Source organism: Argopecten irradians, chromosome 8 (assembly GCF_041381155.1).
Source record: "Argopecten irradians isolate NY chromosome 8, Ai_NY, whole genome shotgun sequence".
Taxonomy (NCBI): Eukaryota; Metazoa; Mollusca; class Bivalvia; order Pectinida; family Pectinidae; genus Argopecten; species Argopecten irradians.
In genome coordinates, this window is record NC_091141.1 from 21,324,466 (window position 1) to 21,345,150 (window position 20,685).

General features: G+C 34.6%; 1 protein-coding gene and 1 long non-coding RNA gene across 2 annotated transcripts in view; both read left to right on the top strand.

The window, feature by feature from the left end:
* The first annotated feature begins 497 nt into the window (after positions 1–497).
* LOC138329657 (uncharacterized) lies at positions 498–8,599 on the top strand. The gene is made up of 4 exons (XR_011209487.1): positions 498–1,441; positions 1,723–1,746; positions 2,987–3,154; positions 6,536–8,599. It is a non-coding gene; the product is annotated as an uncharacterized lncRNA (long non-coding RNA).
* Positions 8,600–17,499: 8,900 nt separating this feature from the next.
* Positions 17,500–20,685, top strand: part of LOC138329658 (NACHT and WD repeat domain-containing protein 2-like) — a 67,142-nt gene continuing 63,956 nt past the window's right edge. Inside the window, exon 1 of the mRNA XM_069276895.1 lies at positions 17,500–17,650. The gene's annotated coding sequence lies outside the window, so the exon portion shown is untranslated. The remainder of the gene's footprint in view (positions 17,651–20,685) is intronic.

The following is a 20,685-nucleotide window of genomic DNA, read 5'->3' on the forward strand; positions in this document are numbered from 1 at the left end:
TCACACAATCGTAGCACATGAGAAAAAGAGAATTGGGATTGAATTGGGATCAAAAGGTCAACTACAAAGGTTACTGTTACTAAAAATTGATTGTTTCACAAATTTTAGTGTCCGAATGAGAACACGTCAACGGAATTTGTTCAAACATTATACAATGGTTACATAGGAGAAAACATAGCAAGGGATTGAACTTAGGGGTCAAAAGGTCACTGTTACTAACAAAAATTTGTTTCATAAATTTTCGTTTGCAGACGAAAACCTGAAACAGAATTTGGTCAAACTTCATACAACGATAGCATAACTAAGCAATAATAACTGGCCATATATTAAAAACAAATAATTGACGGCAGGGGACGTGTGTTGCTTACTGTAAGCTTGTTTTACTTGATTTTATTTTGATATTGCCATCATAATTTGATTTTATTTTGATATTGCCATCATTTTCATATATAGAAATTCTTTAACATGATTTGTTCTTCTCAAATATCTGATAAAATTTTTACATCTTTAATTGTTAAAGTTGTATTTCTTGTAATTTTCACCGTCACAAACTGTCTTACTGACATACAATGTTTGAGTATGTATGGTTACATATGATGGTTCAGATCCATAAAAGCACCAATATACTATTAAAATATCGGTAAATGTCGCATGAAATATCACACGTTTTAAAAGAACCGCCACAGTCAACGCTATGTTTCAAACTTTCGGGTAATATCGGAAAACCAGGTTGCATTACGTGACCGACATCGGCATACCGACATACCCGTATAGATCGGAACCTCCCTGAGCCGTATCACGTGGTCAATATCGGCAATACCCGTACAGATCGGTATAGATCGGATCAGTACGGATACTTCCGAGCTATTTTAAACGTATACATGTTTATAATCAATATTTTAATTGAATTATTTTAGTAACTTTGCGAATACGAACTTTATCATAGTCGATAAATATCAAAAGTTCCAAACTTAGAGAGGCGGAGAAAAATATGTAGAACACTTTAAAACTTTTTCAGTGCCATAAATACAACAAGTCACAGACCATACAACTTTAAAAGCTTACCATACATAAGGGAGTTCCAGAACAGCTATTAATTGTACTTAAGCCGTGGAACACCTCCATAGAATTAGGATAGCTCGACATCAACTGTTAATATGATGTGGGAGCATGTGAGAAAAATGTTAAAACATTGATGTTTAAAAATGTCATGTTTTAATTACTTTAATACCTTTAACTCATTTCAGTTTCGGTAAATCCCGCAGAGATTTAGGTATCGATGTTTTGTGAAAATTGTGTGTTCAGCATTGTACCCACGTGTCATCTAAAAGCTTTTCAATGTCACGTTGAGAAAATTTACACTAAATGTGAACATTGAACATTGTCTCTGTGTATTTGTAATATGTCTTATTTTTTTCATTTTCAGAATTGTCCTGCTGGGGTAAGTTAACCTTTCACAACGTAATCATAGTATTTCATAAGTTCACCAAAATGATAAAGCCAAGGGAAAGAAGTAGCAATCACTATGGGAATGACTTATTGTTACAAAACGTTATGGCTACAATGTGAACTTTATTGATAAGAAATTAAACTGAAGAGATTACGATAATTCCTGATATCTGAGTTCACTTATAAACGCGAATCTGGATTAACTGAAAGTGAATATTTTGTTATTATCAATGTCATAGACAGTCGTTACATTATATATTTATCTTCTTTCAGTTCCGAAAACGAGACGCACCTAAAGTAAGTATTTTCCATTGATATTTCTTTAAAAATATGAGGCAACTAAATCTCATATTTACCTATAAACTTTTCGGCTTAATCTTAATTGGGCAATACACATTAGGATTGAATTTGGGGTCAAAAGGTCAATTACAAAGGATATTGTTACAAAAAAACTGATTGTTAAAACAAATTTTAGTTTCCGGATAATAACTTGAGAACACATCACCGGAATTGGTTCAATCTTTATACAATGACTAAGCAATAACAATAACATGCCATAAAGTAGAACATGTAATTGACGGCAAGGGACGTGTGTTGCTTGCAACACTTACTGTAAACTTGTTAAATTGTAACTTACATATAAATGACATCTACTACATAAATTCAGGAATAGTAAAATTTAAACGTATGTAAATATAAATATAGATTAGTAGAATCATATACAAGTGTTTGGAACCATGTGTTAAGGAAGAGTAATATTAACACCCTCAACAAATCTAGGAAAATTTCAGGTCAGGGCTTATGTGCTCCATTTAATAGAGACTCAATGATGTTACCTGTAATGATATTGATCGTTTAACATCTCTTGATAAACATAGTTAACATCACTTGATATAATTAGTTATAGTTAATATCCCTTGATATAAAAAGTTATATTATATAAATAGTTATAGTTTAACATCTCTTGATATAAATAGTTATAATTTAATATTTCATGATACAAATTGTTATAGTTTAACAGCTCTTAATATGAACAATTAAAGTTTAACATTTCTAGATAAAAATAATTATGGCTAACATATCTTGATATGAATAGTTATAGGTAATATCTCTTGATATAAATAGTTATAGTTAAACATCTCATGACGTAAATAGTTATAGTTAAACATCTCATGACGTAAATAGTTATAGTTAAATATCTCATGACGTAAATAGTTATAGTTAAACATCTCATGACGTAAATAGTTATAGTTAAATATCTCATGACGTAAATAGTTATAGTTAAACATCTCATGACGTAAATAGTTATAGTTTAACAGATCGTGATATAAATAGTTATAGCTAACATCTCTTGATATAAATAGTTATAGTTAATATCTCGTGATATAATTAGTTATAGTGAAACATGTGATGCAAAGAGTTATAGTTAAACATCTCATGACGTAAATAGTTATAGTTTAACAGATCGTGATGTAAATAGTTATAGCTAACATCTCTTGATATAAATAGTAACAGAGACATGCATTCATTTCCACAGCTGACAGACAGCACTGCTGATATTAAACAACCTAGACGGAAAGAAATGATGAATATTTTACGTCGTTGGCTAAGGTCGTACTTGGACCAGAAGCACGACATTGTGGTGGACTATATGCCGAGGCGGATACTTCTCGGCGGAAGTAAACAAACCTCTCGTCGGTGACAGGTACTTAACATTCGATCTATTGAACTTTTTACAAGCATGAATTTGGTCTTAGAGAGCAACCAACTAAATAATTTTACATAGACCACAGTGTTAAACTTTGTTAAAATTTTGTACTGTATTATTAAAACAAAGGAATATTAGTTAGTTATTGTGTTCTATAATTAAAGTCTAGGTGCTCATATAACACTAGATAGAAAAAAAAAGTTTGGGTCCTTCTTAAATCCTGAAATTGAAACCAGGGTAGCTTTATTGAAATCAGGCGCATTTTGCACTAAAAAATCCTGAAATTCTAATGCTTTTACCTATTCATTATCAAAATTGATATTTTGAACCTAAATCTCAATATGAATTTCCAAATTCATATCATGGTTATCTAGGAATAATTACCTGTCAGAAAACATTTTTACTTTTGAAATTCATAATTAGCCAGCCAATCAGCGGCCGGGTTAAAATTCTATCCTGGGCTCAATCTTGTATACACAGTGGCCATTTCGAAGGTCTTTTTTATTTAGTTGGTTGTTCCCTATAGCAGAAATTAAAATTCCAATACTCACCTATGATGTAAAGTGTATTTCGGCTGTATGTCAAATCTGTAATACAAACTTAATCGGTCAAGTGGTTTGTCCAGGACAGGGCTTCACCTTCGGACAGTCATTCGCGGAGCAATTATGAAAACATGAAATATTGAACTTACACACTGTGTTGATCAATGGCAAATTATGTATTAAATATTGAAATAGTATTAATGTTGTTTAAGTTAATTATTGGTTACATCATTAAACTTTCTGAATATAATGAAAAAATAGGAAAAGTCCCCAGCCAAGGGGAGATAATCCATTACATAAGCAGGTACCCCTATAATATAGAAAATGTCAAGATTTTGGAAGAAAACCAGATATACCAAACCTTTTACATATTCAAATTTACCAGGAACATGGTTCCAAAGCCTTTCTGTTTAAAATAAACAAATTAAATAAAGATCAAACCTGTAATGAGCACAAAAGATGCATGTCTTTGTCCATGACTGGAATCTGTGCAGCCAACACATAGTTCCGGAAATCTTGAATGACCCTGAAACACCATTAATATGTTTCATTAACAGAAAAAAATATTCACAAAATGGTATTTTTCTTCATTATAACATAAAATGCATACTTTTAATAAACTAATTAGCCCTAATATTACAATTAATCAGTACAAGTAGTTAAATTGGCTTACCTGAGATGAACTCTTTTACTTCCGGTTGCGTTCGCTATAGAGAGCAACCAACTAAATAATTTTACAAAGACCACAGTGTTAAACTTTGTTAAAGTTTTGTACTGTATTATTAAAACAAAGGAATATTAGTTAGCTATTGTGTTCTATAATTAAAGTCTAGGTGCTCATATAACACTAGATAGAAAAAAAGCTTGGGTCCTTCTGCTCAAACTCCAACCAGGGTAGCTTTATTGAAATCAGGCGCATTTTGCAATAAAAAAATCCTGAAATTCAAATGTTTTTACCTATTCATGATCAAAATTAATATTTTGAACCTAAATCTCAATATGAATTTCCAAATTCATATCATGGTTATCTAGGAATAATTACATGTCAGAAAACATTTTTTCTTTTGAAATTCATAATTAGCCAGCCAATCAGCGGCCGGGTTAAAATTCTATCCTGGGCTCAATCTTGTATACACAGGGGCCATTTCGAAGGTCTTTTTTTATTTAGTTGGTTGTTCCCTTTTACCCTACCAACATCAGATGGTGGGCAATTCAAATCGCCTTTCGTCCGTGGTCCATCCGTAAACAATTCTTATTTCCGCTATTTCTCAGAAACTACTCAAGGGATCTTTCATTTATTTTCAATTTATTGGTTTCCCTAGGATCCAAGATGTGCACTGCATTTTGGGATTGATCCGTGAACACGATGGCTGACAGGCAGCCATCTTGGATTTTGATAGTGAAGTTTGTTACCGCTATTTCACAGAATGTACTTAAGGGATCTGTCTCAAATTTCATAAGTAGTTTCCCCTAGGACCCTAGTTGTGCATATTTCAATTTGGAACCGGTCGGTTAACAAGATTGACAACAGGACACCATTTTGGATTCTGATAATTGAAGTCTGTTACCGCTATTTGTCAGTACTGAAGGGATGCTTTTCAAATTTCGTATATAGTTTGTAGTAGAAGTTTAAAAAGCGCAGAAAATATCCCTCTTACCATTGTTAGACATCAACCATTCTTTGGTGGGCACCAAGATCACTCTGGGATCTCTTGTTAAACAAATGTGCATGTGTAGGTAATTTTAAACGGGTAACGCAAACGTTGATTCTAATAATGACTTTTTCATGCATGCCTTTTGGATACTTGATAGTTTTTTCCCAATTAAGTAATTTCCGCATGTATTGTTTTCGATTCCATTAATAATACATAGCAAGTCCCTATTGGATGATGCTCAATAAATATCCGTAATTTGATTCACAGAATGTAAACAATGTTGTAATATGACAGTATGTGCGTGTTTCCCTATATTACTAGGGGGTGGATTTGTTGGGACGGGATCATTGTTTTAATTACATATGTCATTTTCAGCTCTGACAAAAACATATTTATTTCGTATTTCTCAATCAATAATAATTTTGTATCGTTCTATCATCCGCATCTAAATAATAAAAAAGGAAAGCGGTATTGGTTTAAAGTGAGCCGTACCCAACCCTTGGCCCTCGTTCCAAATAAAATATGGGGATATAGACAAGTAAAACAAGAATTCATTTATAAAAGCTAACAATATGAATAAGTGTCAGACATGGATGATGTCAGGGGACATAGATTATGTCAGGGGACATGACCGATATTAAAACAAACATTGGGAAACGTCTAATGCATGGGGAAGGTTAGATACAATCGATTTCCCTATATCCCTAGGTAGCTCTGAAGAACCCATGCCAAGTATTAGCTTTGCTTGGCTTGGCTTTACCAATAACGTGAACGATACGCTTAGTTGGTGCTAAGTCTCGGCATGTGGCTATTTTCGTGTGTGGAGGTTTTCGTTAAGTCAGTTTTCCAACTGTTCATTGTGTGGTATACTGTTCATCAATAGCCTTATTATGTCGAGATGTATTTTCGCGGAGATTCAATGGAAGCTGACTCAGCCAAAATGTCCTCCAGTACAGTATAAAACAATCTACCAACCAGCATGCACGAGTTCTCTTGGTTAATTGTACTTCAAAATACAAGCTGTGAAACAGCCTCTATAACCTTTAAGATGTGTGAAAGTTGGCGAGATATGATTATTTTCAGATTTTCGTTTAATATTTGATAGAAGTTTTCAAGGAAGCCACTAACCCAGACTACAGATAGGACAATACCTTATATGAATATCCCTTTGTCTATTACAGGTACCCAGCCAGACAACGGAACCTCTCGTTGATGGACTCCTCTCGTCGAGACTCTGTTGCAAAAGATTTAAGAAGACTAATTGAAAATACAGAAAAAATGGGAAAAATAGGAAAAAACATTGTATTTTAAAGCAAAAATAACGGATCGGAAGACAGATGTTTTAAATTTGATGGGTTTTGATAAAAATTGTATGTTATGTTATAAAGTTCAAACATCTTGTCTGTGTCCATGTGAAATGATGTTGGAATATAAATTGACGACGTCAAAAGACGTTATTTACGTGATAAAATCTTAACTTGAAATTTTGAAAGATAAATCACATTGGTCCCAGAGATTCGGATAATTCATTGCTTTGTGCATGGAATTAAATTAGATTTAATAAAAAGATGACAACATCAATACATAATTAATATTAATGAGCAAATCAACGGAAACATGATAATTTATGTTCTAAGATTATTTATGGCGAATTAACAAGGAATTTAGAACTGTCATAAAATATCAGATTATAAATACACCATCCTGCGATAAATAAGATTAAAATAATCTTGATAAAGGAAGATGGATGTAGGTGATAAGTAAAAATATAACTTAAGGACATCAAAACTTACACAGAACCATTTAGATAAACCTAAGGTTAAGTGTAGTAAAGGACATTGTTCAAGGTTACAGTTCTGAAGGTTAAACAATGAGCAAAGATTACAAAGAAGTCTATCTATCTACGTATCACCTTAGTTAGTGCATAAAATACCGGAACTTAAGTATGAAATCGAAAATTATGATTATTACAGGTTATAGATTCGTAATACATATAAATATTAATGAATGTGTATGTTTTTGATGACTAATTTGAATGTTCCGAGTTTTTTTTTTAAACAAAGATAAAGAGGGAATTCGGCCGGGATCTGCAAAGTACTTCGTAAAAAGCTAGGTTGTCGAATTATCCGAGTTCGTATCAACCAAGTTCTATGGTATATCTGAAGTTACTAATAGAAATGTTTTAAATGATAGTAGATGGATTGGATGGAGCTTAAGTCTGCATCACTGATAAGTAGATTGATGAAAGGTAACTGTAACATCAGAAAAATTAAAATGTACAATTTATAAAAAACACAAAAATGATTCTCCGAGTTTTGATATATATCTTTAGTTATGAATTTAGGACACTCATTCATATTCGATGACAATTTATACGAACAAGACCCCTAACAATCCGGTAATTTCATGATAGAACGTTGGTCATTTGTTTATAAAAGAATAAGTAATGCAATATACTTACATAATATATAATGGATATAAGAATATGCTATATTTGTAATAAGTGTGTGATATATGAATAATAAAACTAAAAATACATTTTAATCGTCTTTCGATGGATGATATTACATATGTCTGACATTAGATAACTTAGATAAGATATTTGACTATATAATTACGAATTGTAAGACATTTCACAATTGCATTTCATGATAAATGAGCATTTTAATCATGTTTACCGTTACTTAAAGTATTCCTAATGCTAAATGCATCTCAGTTAGTGTTGATGAAGATATTGAGAAAATATAAAATCATGTTGAAAGCTCAAGAATTTAATCATGTACTAATTAAGTATTGAAAAATTAAAAATAGATTATTAACATATTATTTCAGGTTATATTGTTAAAATGATTAATATTTGAAACTGTTTGATAATAGTTAATTGGTTATTAATTACTTTTAATAGTGTATTATATTAAAATGATAAATACAATGTTGTCTTTTTTCTTTTCTTAACAACAACAGATCATGTTTTCGGACCAATTCAATAGAAAATATAAATCAGAGCAAACAAGTTAAAAAGCCCCCGGTTTGGTTTTATACGGTCAAGAAAAGTATTTGAAATCGATGAAAATTGAATTTCTCTCAAGTCGACAAGGGCAATGTTCTTTAGACGATAGCAAATCGTATCTCCATTTTTGAGGTTGTTATTTCAATTTTATTTTACGGCAATAATACAAGGCAGACAGGCACAATAAGTGATGTCAATAACAATTATTTTAAATAAACAGGGGAAGTTAAGTTGAGATTGACTTTGTTTTTGATTGATACAAATAATACACATGCAGACAGCTTGTATGCTGAAGTGCTTATACCAGCTCGGAGCTTCTATATAGAGTTTACACAAACTTTGAAGCTTGTTAATAGCATTTTAAAAAATAGAGATAATATATACCAGTGATAAAACTCATGGGCTAATACATTGCGGTTATACAACTATTCGGGGCTACTATATAGCGATTTTACGTTTCAGTTTTAGTTGCCTTCAAGAATTAACGGCATGGATCTTTAAGCATATCTAACGAGTCTAGATAAAACAGCTGTTTTCTTCAATAGTGTTAATCATCGTGTATGGCGTTTGTACAATGTTTTAAAGGTTATTTTTAATTTAAAGGAAGATCCGTCAAACATGAATTTTTTGTCTTGTCTCTTTGTTTCATTAAATATATTTGAATGTGTCTTGTTCTGAATTAGCCCTCTTTATTCAACAATTAAATGATTGTTAGATTGCCATCACCGAAGATATGAATGCAATCGGTGTGACAGATAATTAGGCGCTATGAATATTTGTCTGCCATCGAGATTGCAATTTATATCTCCAATAATTACAATCTAACACTCCTTTAATTGTTATATTTTCATTTTAGCTCACCTGGCCCGAAGGGCCGGTTAGCTTATGTCATGGCGCGGCGCGTCCGTCGTCCGTCCGTCCGTCCGTCCGTCAACATTTACTTTAAATCGCTACTAGTCATAGAGTTCTGCATGGATTGTAACCAAATTTGGCCACAAACATCCTTGGGGGAAGGGGAACAGAACTTGTATAAATTTTGACTCTGATCTCCCAGGGGCAGGAGGGGCGGGGCCCAATAGGGGAAATAGAGGTAAATCCTTTAAATCGCTACTTGTCCTAGAGTTCTGCATGGAATGTAACCAAATTTGGCCACAACCATCCTTGGGGGAGGGGGCAACAGAACTTGTATAAATTTTGGCTCTGGTCCCCCGGGGGCAGGAGGGGCGGGGCTCAATAGGGGAAATAGAGGTAAATCATTTAAATCGTTACTTGTCCTAGAGTTCTGCATGGAATGTAACCAAATTTGGCCACAAACATCCTTGGGGGAGAGGGAACAGAACTTGTATAAATTTTGGCTCTGGCCCCCCCCGGGGGCTGGAGGGGTGGGGCCCAATAGGGGAAATAGAGGTAAATCTTTAAATCGCTTCTCGTCATAGAGTTCTGCATGTATTGTAACCAAATTTGGCCACAAACATCCTTGGGGGAAGGGAAACAGTACTTGTATAAATTTTGGCTCTGATCCCCCGGGGGCAGGAGGGGCGGGGCCCAATAGGGGAAATAGAGGTAAATCCTTTAAATCTCTACTAGTCATAGAGTTCTGCACGTATTGTAACTAAATTTGGCCACAAACACCCTGGGTGGAAGGGGAACAGAACTTGTATAAATTTTTGCTCTGACACCCTGGGGGCAGGAGAGGTGGAGCCCAATAGGGGAAATAGAGGTAAATCCTATAAATCGCTACTTGTCCTAGAGTTTTGCTTGGATTGTGACCAAATTTGGCCATAAACATCCTTGGGGGAAGGGGAACAGAACTTTGGCTCTGACCCCCTTTGGCAGGAGGGGTGGGGCCCAATAGGGGACTCAGAGGTTAATATTAAAATTCCTTCAGAAAAGAAACAATGAACCTGTATTCAGAACATTACTTGGCATTACAAACCAGGTGAGCGATACAGGCCCTCTGGGCCTCTTGTTCTATTTCACAGTAAAACACATTTTAGGTGTGAATGAACTTTTGAATGTCCCACTTCAACCAGTTAAACTGAACAGCCAAAGTTAATATGATAAAAAAAATCGGGAGAGGGCTAAAACAGGCATAGTCTATAGCCCAATCCCAATTGCCATACTACTACAATAAAATATTCTGAAATGAAAAAAATAGTCCCTATGGATATTAAACTGAACAGCCAAGGTCAATATGATAAAAATAGTCCCTAAAACATTAAACTGAACAGCTAAGCTTAATGTGATACAAAAATAGTTCCTATAAATATCAAACTGAACAGCTAAAGTCGATATGATAAAAAATATTCGTATTCGATGCTTCATGATATCATTATCATTTTACATAAAGGGAAACTACACAAAATGGAATCAATGTTATTGAATCTTGACAAAATTGACGCTATTCAACAGCTATAAATACAAACAAATAGGTAAAAACACTTATATATATATAATAAATATATAATATCGGTCTTCGGCTTCGTGGGAAATCACAATTTTCAGGTTTAACGATTTCACAAAAGTCAATATTTGTATAATATCAAATCATATCCTTACTGATAAAGGTCAGATTATTATTGTTTATTATTCAAAAAATACTATAGGCCCGTAGACAAAATCAAAATTGTTCTCTTTATAGTGGATAAAACCCTGAAATTATTTTATTTCACAATGAGTATTTCATCTGATATACAAAAAACACTTTGATGGTTATAGGTCTCGGACTGCTACGAAATGTATCTAAACTGATAAAAGAGTATTATAGGAATATTTCATATGAAGATAGGAATATTTTACCAAGGGTAAGAAAATACACAATGTTTTACAACTTTTTTGTTATCCTGATATACGAATATTCCTATCGTTTCAATTCACATATAAAAAGGTATCTTTCTCTCTCATACCTCAACGTCATTATCACAGATAAGCCGCTATTTTTATTGTTACGGTAATAAGTTCAAAAAAACATTTACTACAAACCACTTCTTCAAGCATAAAAAAATACACTGAGTATTTGATGTAACACCAATTGTTTGTCCTCTGGATATTAACACCAGCCAGGTTTCTGAAATTGACGTTCAAATGTATTGCATAGGATAGACCAGTATTACACAGACAATATAACCTCAGTGATGTTTTAGCAAACACACAATGTAACTACAAACAGTATTGGCATATCGCTATCGCAATAATCATAGAGTTTAAATCAATCACGGAAACAGTACAGAAATCAGAAATGACAAAGACGCAAAAAAGTCTGGAAATATTTCAGACAGAAAAAACAGAAGATAAATCGAAAACACAGTAAAGGTCAATGATTATAAAGATAGGTCAATAATGAACAAGGCCAACTTAAAAAAAAATACTAACCAATACAAGAAATCAAGGCCAAATTAGTTGATTCAAACAAGGAAAATATATAAGAAAAAATGAAATTTAATCAAAGTTAATAAATGGTTTAGATTGGTCCGTGGTCAAATTATTTTCATTGTTCCTGAAAGAGGTAATTTAAACACTGTCACGACAGAAATTTAAAAAAAATCGTCCAAACATATGAACGTTAACCAACTGATTTCCGCGGCGGATGCGTTTTCATGTCTAACAAACTTTTCACGACTGTTGTATTTGGCGATTTAGAATGAGATGGTTCTACTTTTCTACTTATGTAAATCTCCTATCTCTGCCGAAAATAATATGACATAGTGTATGACAAAACAACAGCTCAGAAAGAACCAAGAAAATCAGTTGAAATAGAGTATGAGCAAAACCTCAGCTCATGGAGAACCACGAAAATGGGTTGACATAAAGTATGACAAAACCATAGCTAAGGGAGAGCCACGAAAATCAGTTGACATAGAGAATGAGCAAACCACAGCTCAGGGAGAGCCACGAAAATCAGTTGACATAGAGAATGACAAGCCCACAGCTCAGGGAGAACTACGAAAATCAGTTGACATAGAGAATGAGCAAACCACAGCTCAGGGAGAACCACGAAAATCAGTTGACATAGAGAATGAGCAAACCACAGCTCAGGGAGAGCCACGAAAATCAGTTGACATAGAGTATAACAAACCACAGCTCAGGGAGAGCCACGAAAATCAGTTGACATAAGTTTAACAAACCACAGCTCAGGGAGAACCACGGAAATCAGTTGACATAGAGTTTAAGCAAACCACAGCTCAGGGAGAACCACGAAATCAGTTGACATAGAGAATGAGCAAACCACAGCTCAGGGAGAACCACGAAAATCAGTTGACATAGAGAATGACAAACCACAGCTCAGGGAGAGCCACGAAAATCAGTTGACATAGAGTATAACAAACCACAGCTCAGGGAGAGCCACGAAAATCAGTTGACATAGAGTATAACAAACCACAGCTCAGGGAGAGCCACGAAAATCAGTTGACATAGAGAATAACAAACCACAGCTCAGGGAGAGCCACGAAAATCAGTTGACATAGAGAATGACAAGCCCACAGCCAAAAGAGAACCAGCAGGAGACTCGGAACCACATCGAAATCAGTGACTAGAGAAGACAAGCCCACAGTCAGAAAAAAAAAGGAGCAAGTGAAAAATATGCACCAAATTGATGACAAAACCACAACTCAGGGGGGAGAACCCTGGAAATAAGATGATATAGAGTATGACAAAACTACAGCTCACGGAGAAACCACAAAAATCAGTTAACATAGAGTATGAGCAAACCCCAGCTCAGGGAGAGCCACGAGACGAAATATAAGTTGAAATAGAGTATGAGAAAAACACAGCTAAGGGAAAACCACGAAAAAAACCAAGTAAAGAATCCGCAACAAAGTGATAATAAAACCACAGCTCATAGAGAACCACGAAAAAAAAAAAACAAGTAAAGATTATGTACCAAAGTGATGGCAAAACCAAAGCTTAAAGAGAGCCATGATATAAGTTGACATAGAGTATGAGAAAACCACAGCTCAGGGAGAACTACGAAAATCAGTTGACATAGAGTATAACAAACCACAGCTCAGGGAGAACCACGGAAATCAGTTGACATAGAGTATAACAAACCACAGCTCAGGAGAGAACCACGGAAATCAGTTGACATAGAGTATAACAAACCACAGCTCAGGGAGAGCCACGAAAATCAGTTGACATAGAGTTTAACAAACCACAGCTCAGGGAGAGCCACGAAAATCAGTTGACATAGTGTATAACAAACCACAGCTCAGGGAGAACCACGGAAATCAGTTGACATAGAGTATAAACAAACCACAGCTCAGGGAGAACCACGGAAATCAGTTGACATAGAGTATAACAAACCACAGCTCAGGGAGAACCACGGAAATCAGTTGACAAAACCAATAAAAATAAGATCTTGTATATGATATATTTTATATCACCAATATACATTATCTTATCTTTACTCAGTACATGCACTCATTACCTGAACATGAAATCAACTGCTTGGAAGTGAATTAGAATTCAAATCACGGAAGATATATTTAGAAGTTTTTAAATTGTTATAATAACTATTATAGTAATATTTTCTCTCTCTACAATAACCGTTCCGTTCGATTATAATGTGATTATTTATTATTAACATGGACGTTAGTCACCAAATACTTATTAGTATAAGGGTTTGTAACATATTACATATATTCTATTGATAATAATGTAACATTTTTTGTAATGTGCTGTTGTAATCTTCAATATGAAAATAAAAAACTATAAATATGAAATAAAGACTGTTATAATTCTGATATTTACGTGTTTCGGGGCTAACAGTTCTACAAATATGACAATGAAAACTAAAAGAACAACAAGATCAATTTATTATCGTTATGATGCCGTTCTATCTGATATTTTACATTTAATGATGTACGTATTTCAACTAATAACATTTACGTTTCCAGTTGTATGATTTTCAGCGACCTTGTGTAGGTAATTGTATGCGTTAGCATGAGAGTTTGTTCATTTATTTATGTATCTTTAATAAAAATACTAAAAATACTAAAAATACTCTAGAATCATGTCACACCAAGAATTTTTAAGTCTCGTAAACGTCCTTTTTCTTATCTTATACTTCGCCTTGTACATATTTATGAATCAACTAACTGTCAGGCTAGTCTAGTGTTAATTGACTGAGCTGGGTTGACATCAGCAACAGTTTGTTGCAGACAGCTGATCGACATGTTACGTCCGTTTTTGGTCCGTGCGTCACCTCTTGTTTTAACAGTTTTATATCTGGGTCATCTCATAATTCCGGTGTACTTTGTGAATCATTCATTAAAACTTTACAGCTTCTCCTTATTACCAAGAAAATCTCCATCAAAGTTGATTGATACTTGATATGTCCTTATCGTCAAATTTTCAAATATTATCCATTTATGCTACAAATCATGAGCTCCATAACAGGTGCGGATTGATCGATAGGGAAGTCCATAGGTGACGCGGTTAGCCTAATCACTCAGTGTTCCTCCGCCATTAATCAGACATATTGTATATCTAATGTTAATCTTCAGTAGCCGTCAGTATCCCTTGGTATCGGCTAGAAAAATAATCATAAGCGTCAACCGTAATATCATTTCTGAGAAAGAGCAATTCATAGCGTCTTTGATGGTCTTAGCTAATGATAAATTATTCAATTATGTTCTCCTGATCCAATATTATTGATTATTTCTCGTCTTATTGGTTACAAAAATAGCAGAAATGACTCTTACATTTGGTTAAGTGTAATGACAGTCAAAATTTGACAAACAGAATAGCAATTATTGAAGATGCTATACGGGAGACGAATTATCTATCAAAAATATTACTTACTTTACACCATTACCACCATTGAAAATTCTTACTTTACTTAAATATAAAAATATCAAAAACAATTCATTGCGTCCAGAAAAAAGACTATGTGGAATGAAGTGCTCATTGCACATGCACCAAAAGCAAAATGATTCATTTTATATGTATTTTTTTTTGTTTATTAGACAATTATATAAAATAAATTTTAACTTTATTTCTTTTACATCGATTACGAAACAAGTTATACAACTTATGCAAATCACTCTCGATGACCCGGATGTAAGCGCGCGAGGGGTCTTAGTGTGGGAGGAAACCGGAGTGCCCGGAGAAAACCCACGTGATCGGGCAGGTGACCCCTAACCTTTTCACGTCCGTGCCGGGGATCGAACCCCGGCCGGCTAGGTGAAAGGCGAGCGGCTTAACCACTACATCACCCGACCACCCACGATATATATACACGATTAGACATAGGTTATTGTTCAAATTATGAGTATCGTTTATACTCCTGTGGTAGAGCATCTTTGATACAGTCTTTAGATACATTTACATTTTACATTTTACTATTTCATTCAGTGGCTAGAAATATGCGATGTGACAACTTACTGCAATTAAAGGCTGTTAATGTTGTTACTATAAAATAGACTACAATGAAAAAGGTAAAATCACAGCTGAAAATAATAATTAATTAAAGATAATAACATCTCCATAGAACGGAAAAAGAAAAGCAATGTCAGACGTGTGAACGATAGACATCACATCTTCTTACAGTGTGTTGTCAGGAATGGTTTCAGAGTGGACGAGCGCGTAAAGTAGGAAGAGAAAAGCGCAAATGATCTAAAGAACAAAGTAATAAGGAATAATCAGTGTACAGACAGTATTTTCTAACAACACAAAAATGTATACACCATTTTAAGCAATATCAAGAAAGACAACCGTTGTAAAGGATATGGTTTTTGGGATGTAAGTTATAATATACAGTACTATCAAGAAATAAACAAGACACATTAGTTTACAAACTCCACCATCAAGGTATGATGATACGTATCCGCTATGGTATACAGCGTTTACAAGTCGCTATGGTTACGGCGTATATTAGTCAGTATGCATGGTTACAGCGTATATAAGTCACTATAGTTACGGCGTTTAATAGTCACTTTGCATGTTTACAGCGTATATAAGTCACTGTTTACGGCATAAATTAGTCAGTATGCATGGTTACAACGTATATAAGTCACTGTAGTTACGGCATAAATTAGTCAGTATGCATGGTTACAACGTATATAAGTCACTATAGTTACGGCATAAATTAGTCACTTTGCATGTTTACAGCGTATATAAGTCACTGTAGTTACGGCATAAATTAGTCAGTATGCATGGTTACAACGTATATAAGTCACTGTAGTTACGGCATAAATTAGTCAGTATGCATGGTTACAACGTATATAAGTCACTATAGTTACGGCATATATTAGTCACTTTGCATGTTTACAGCGTATAAGTCACTGTAGTTACGGCATAAATTAGTCAGTATGCATGGTTACAACGAATAAGTCACTGTAGTTACGGCATAAATTAGTCAGTATGCATGGTTACAACGTATATAAGTCACTATAGTTACGGCGTATATTAGTCACTTTGCATATTTTACGGCGTGTATTAGTCACTGTGCACGGTAACGGCGTATATTTGTCACTATAGTTACGGCGTATATTAGTCACCGTGCATGGTTACGGCGTCTAGTTCTCTAAGGAAGATGTAAGTTGTTTTACGTGTATATTTACTATGGTAATGGTGTCTATTAGTTGCTATCGTTATAGATACGGCGTTACGTAATCGTTATGTATACGGCGTTACGTGGTTAATATGTGGAAACAATGTTATGTCAAGTTTAGAATCGACATTACAGACTACACGTATCCGACGTCGACATTACCTGTTTCCCGAAGAAGCCATACATCAGTATAGTATACATTATTGAAGTGATTCTCACATGTCCGGTGATCGTTTATAAACCCATTAGGGTAGTACCCAGCGCGATGATTGGGCTGGTATTCCCCTTAGGGACGTTTTAACCGATTATAACTCTCCGGAATATAACAGGAATGTGTTACCGTAGACAGATATGGTGTGGTCCCAAGGAGACAGTACCTTCTAGCAGTATAATGTCCTAAGACCAGAGGAAGCTGTCATTACCAATACCTTAGTGTTAATTGTCCAAGGTAGATCTCGATAGTTTAAAGTCGTTTTGTCTACACCTGCCCAGGTAACAATAGCACGAATGATGAATGGTTCACGCTTCACATTGATTATAGGGTACTGGGGAGTATACACGGGTGGTTCTGATAGGGAAATACACGGGTGGACTGCCCTTTACTCGAAACCTTTACTTACGGATGGACCTGGGGTCTCTTACTTACGTATATAACTCTGTTGTGGGGGACACCAAGTTTATTTGATGGACTAATTTAATCATATCCAAGGAAGACGATTTTTCCACAGGGGAAATGTAGTAAGTATAAATTTATCATGATAATTAACAATCAACATATAAAGAACGGTAAACATTAAGAAAGTACAGTAAGAGTTTGTTCTCTGACTAAAATCCAGGTTAAAACCTGATCTTAGATAAAATTGAAATTATAACAAGATAAGTGAAGGAAGTGTAAGTTTAGTGTAAGTTTAAGTGTAATTATTAATAATAATGCATATAATATGGATCTATCATCGTTATAGCTTGGGAATAAGGTATTGGGTCGACAAAAGAGTGATGGGTATATATAAGTAATATAAGATAAAATGGGTATACAATGATGTCTGTCTAAGCTATAGGGTATAGCGTAACAATAGCTTGCATATTTGATGATATTGCCAGTGTATTTAAAATCCCCGGGAGTTTTCTGTTCTGATATTAAGTGTCACTGTCGTGCCTTTCATCGTGAAATAAAGAATGCATTGACATGTTTGTAACGCGACAAACATCTCATCTTCGCCTTACCTCACGAAGTACTTAGAATTAATACTGCATGTAATACGATGTAACGAAACGGTTGACGATGAATATTCATGAAAATCTGTCTAAATCGCATGGTCCCCGTTTAAAGCTAATCCCATAACCCCTATTACAATACGTAATACTTACATAACTGTATTCAGTAGAATATTTCGGTATACCTTTTACGATAGACTTCAAGATATGTTTTACTAATCTCATTCTATATTAATCTCTCTCCCCATTAGGTTCTGACTGACACATGGTAATCAGTAACCCTTTTTAACGAAGCCATGTAATTCTTTATTTCTTTTAACCTTACAGTTCTAGTATTGCTATAACTTTATATCGTCCACTCAGGAAATAAATTCAGTAAGCAATGTCTTGAATTCGCCCCTCCTCACAAAAGCAAATGCTGAATCATTACACAGAGAAGTGCGTGTGATTTGTTTCCTCTGTCATGAACAAAAAGGGCGAGTTGTGTTGTCATGTCAAATAACTTCCAGTCACAGAACCATACCATGCTGTAGTTTTCATCACGTTCTCGTGATTACAATTTGTTTTAATATATTTTATTAAAACTAGCAAAGTGATTGCGCATAGTTTTTGTACAACATCTCGAATTTGTTCAGAAAAAGTTTTGTCTTTGTCTCAGGTGGCATGTACATTGTATATAGTAACTAGATTCATCAGACGACTTAAATTCGTTCTGTCTTTGGATTTCACATCACCGCAATATAGGATTGATAGGTCAAAGTTCAAGATCCGTCTATGAGTTTACAAAACAATATGTTTACATGATGATTGATGACGCCACTAAGCCGGTATTTTCAATTGTAAAGTCATTAAGTTCGAGAGGCAATCTTATCTGTAAACACTAATCGAATGCTTCACTAAATATTTCCCTGACGATCAGACCTTGTCACACGTACCCGTTCACTACTACTTAAGTAGACCTCTTTCTACAGTTTGGGTGCCTAATATTTACTTTCCTTCATAGTGCCCTCGTCGTCTCGAGAGAACCAATACACACACGTCGGACCGTCATCGTGACTCGTGACATCCATCACAACCGGAAGCCATCAACCACACGTGGTTGTGATTAGTTAGCCACTGTTCCGTACTAATTAATTATGTTAAATGTTATTGCTAATTCGAACTCTCCATTAAATACAAATGTTAAATACCGTTCATGGTATTCTTTATACCATTAGTAACATGATGTAGATATTCATTGGCTCAGACACGGAACTTAAAACGCCGTGTGTGAACATCGTAACAAATAAACAGGAATTCATTTAGAGAACTTATTAAATTATACAAGGATCATAAATCTCTCTGATACCCTGCTGCATATATAACAGGAAAATGTGTTCAAAGTTCTTTTAATTCCTTGCCAGTTACCTACAAGACTATTGAGTTTAACAGCCAGGGTTACTTGAGGACGACCTCTTCTGTACGTGATACGTTCATGTTGTGTCTCCTTAAAGTAGTGCCGTATTATACTACAACTTCGTTATGGTAACTGTTGAAAAGCCTTAGCAGTATTGAACAACAAGACTGGGATATCTCTCTCTTTGAACAGAATTATTACACTGACTGTTACAAGGACGTTAGATGAATTACACCGAGCAGTACTTAAACCTTTTCAGCTTGTTCTTTAATATCATTGGTTCAATTGTATCCAACCTGATGACGCTATCCAGAAATGTTGCTCTGAATCGATTCAGCATCTAGTTCCCCCTTAATGATACCGTAACCCCTATTTTTTGTTTTTCTTTTTCTCCCCATTTCGGTGTTGTTTGGTCTACTCACAGATAGTGCATGCAAATGTTTCCTGAAGCCTCCACAATACACTAAAAGTAAGCGTCAATTATAGATATGGGCCAAAGAAGTACATTTATATCAACAGCATGGTCCAGATAACACGGGAACCTCACAAACGTATGTATGTAGGATAATAATTACTTCAAATAGTACATATGGGGCAAGGAAGTAATGAACATTTTGTGTAAAGAAAATTAATTCTAGTATATGAATTAATAATTTCTCTTCGCCGGATTCAATGCATTAACAGTCATTTCATTTCCCGAATTTTTATTTATTTTCTGAACATCATACATAGTCTTGCTGTCGTCTGTCGTCTAACTCGCACTGATGTCCAGCTAAGGTGATCTGTCATACTACAGCTGTAGCTGTGATAATCCAGGGGTTCTTATATTTTCTTATATGTTGTTATTGATATAGTCTAACAGTAAATTATAAATGATTTGATCTTTACTTTAAATAGTTATACAATAATAACATGACATTCGTGTTACTATTCAACTCTGAGCACTTGACATGTAATAAGTTTAATGCACTGTATGCATGGTTTTGGTGTTTCTAAAGTTGATGTTATAAGACTTAGACGGTCCGTTTTTTAACTTTCCTATAGATATAACTTATTGCTAGCTTTCTTTCTTGTCCTGTGTGAATGGTCAGAGTATTTGCTTGCAGTCACTGCTTTCAATGTGTGGCTATGGACGGTGTGTAGATGCATGTGGCGGATCTTT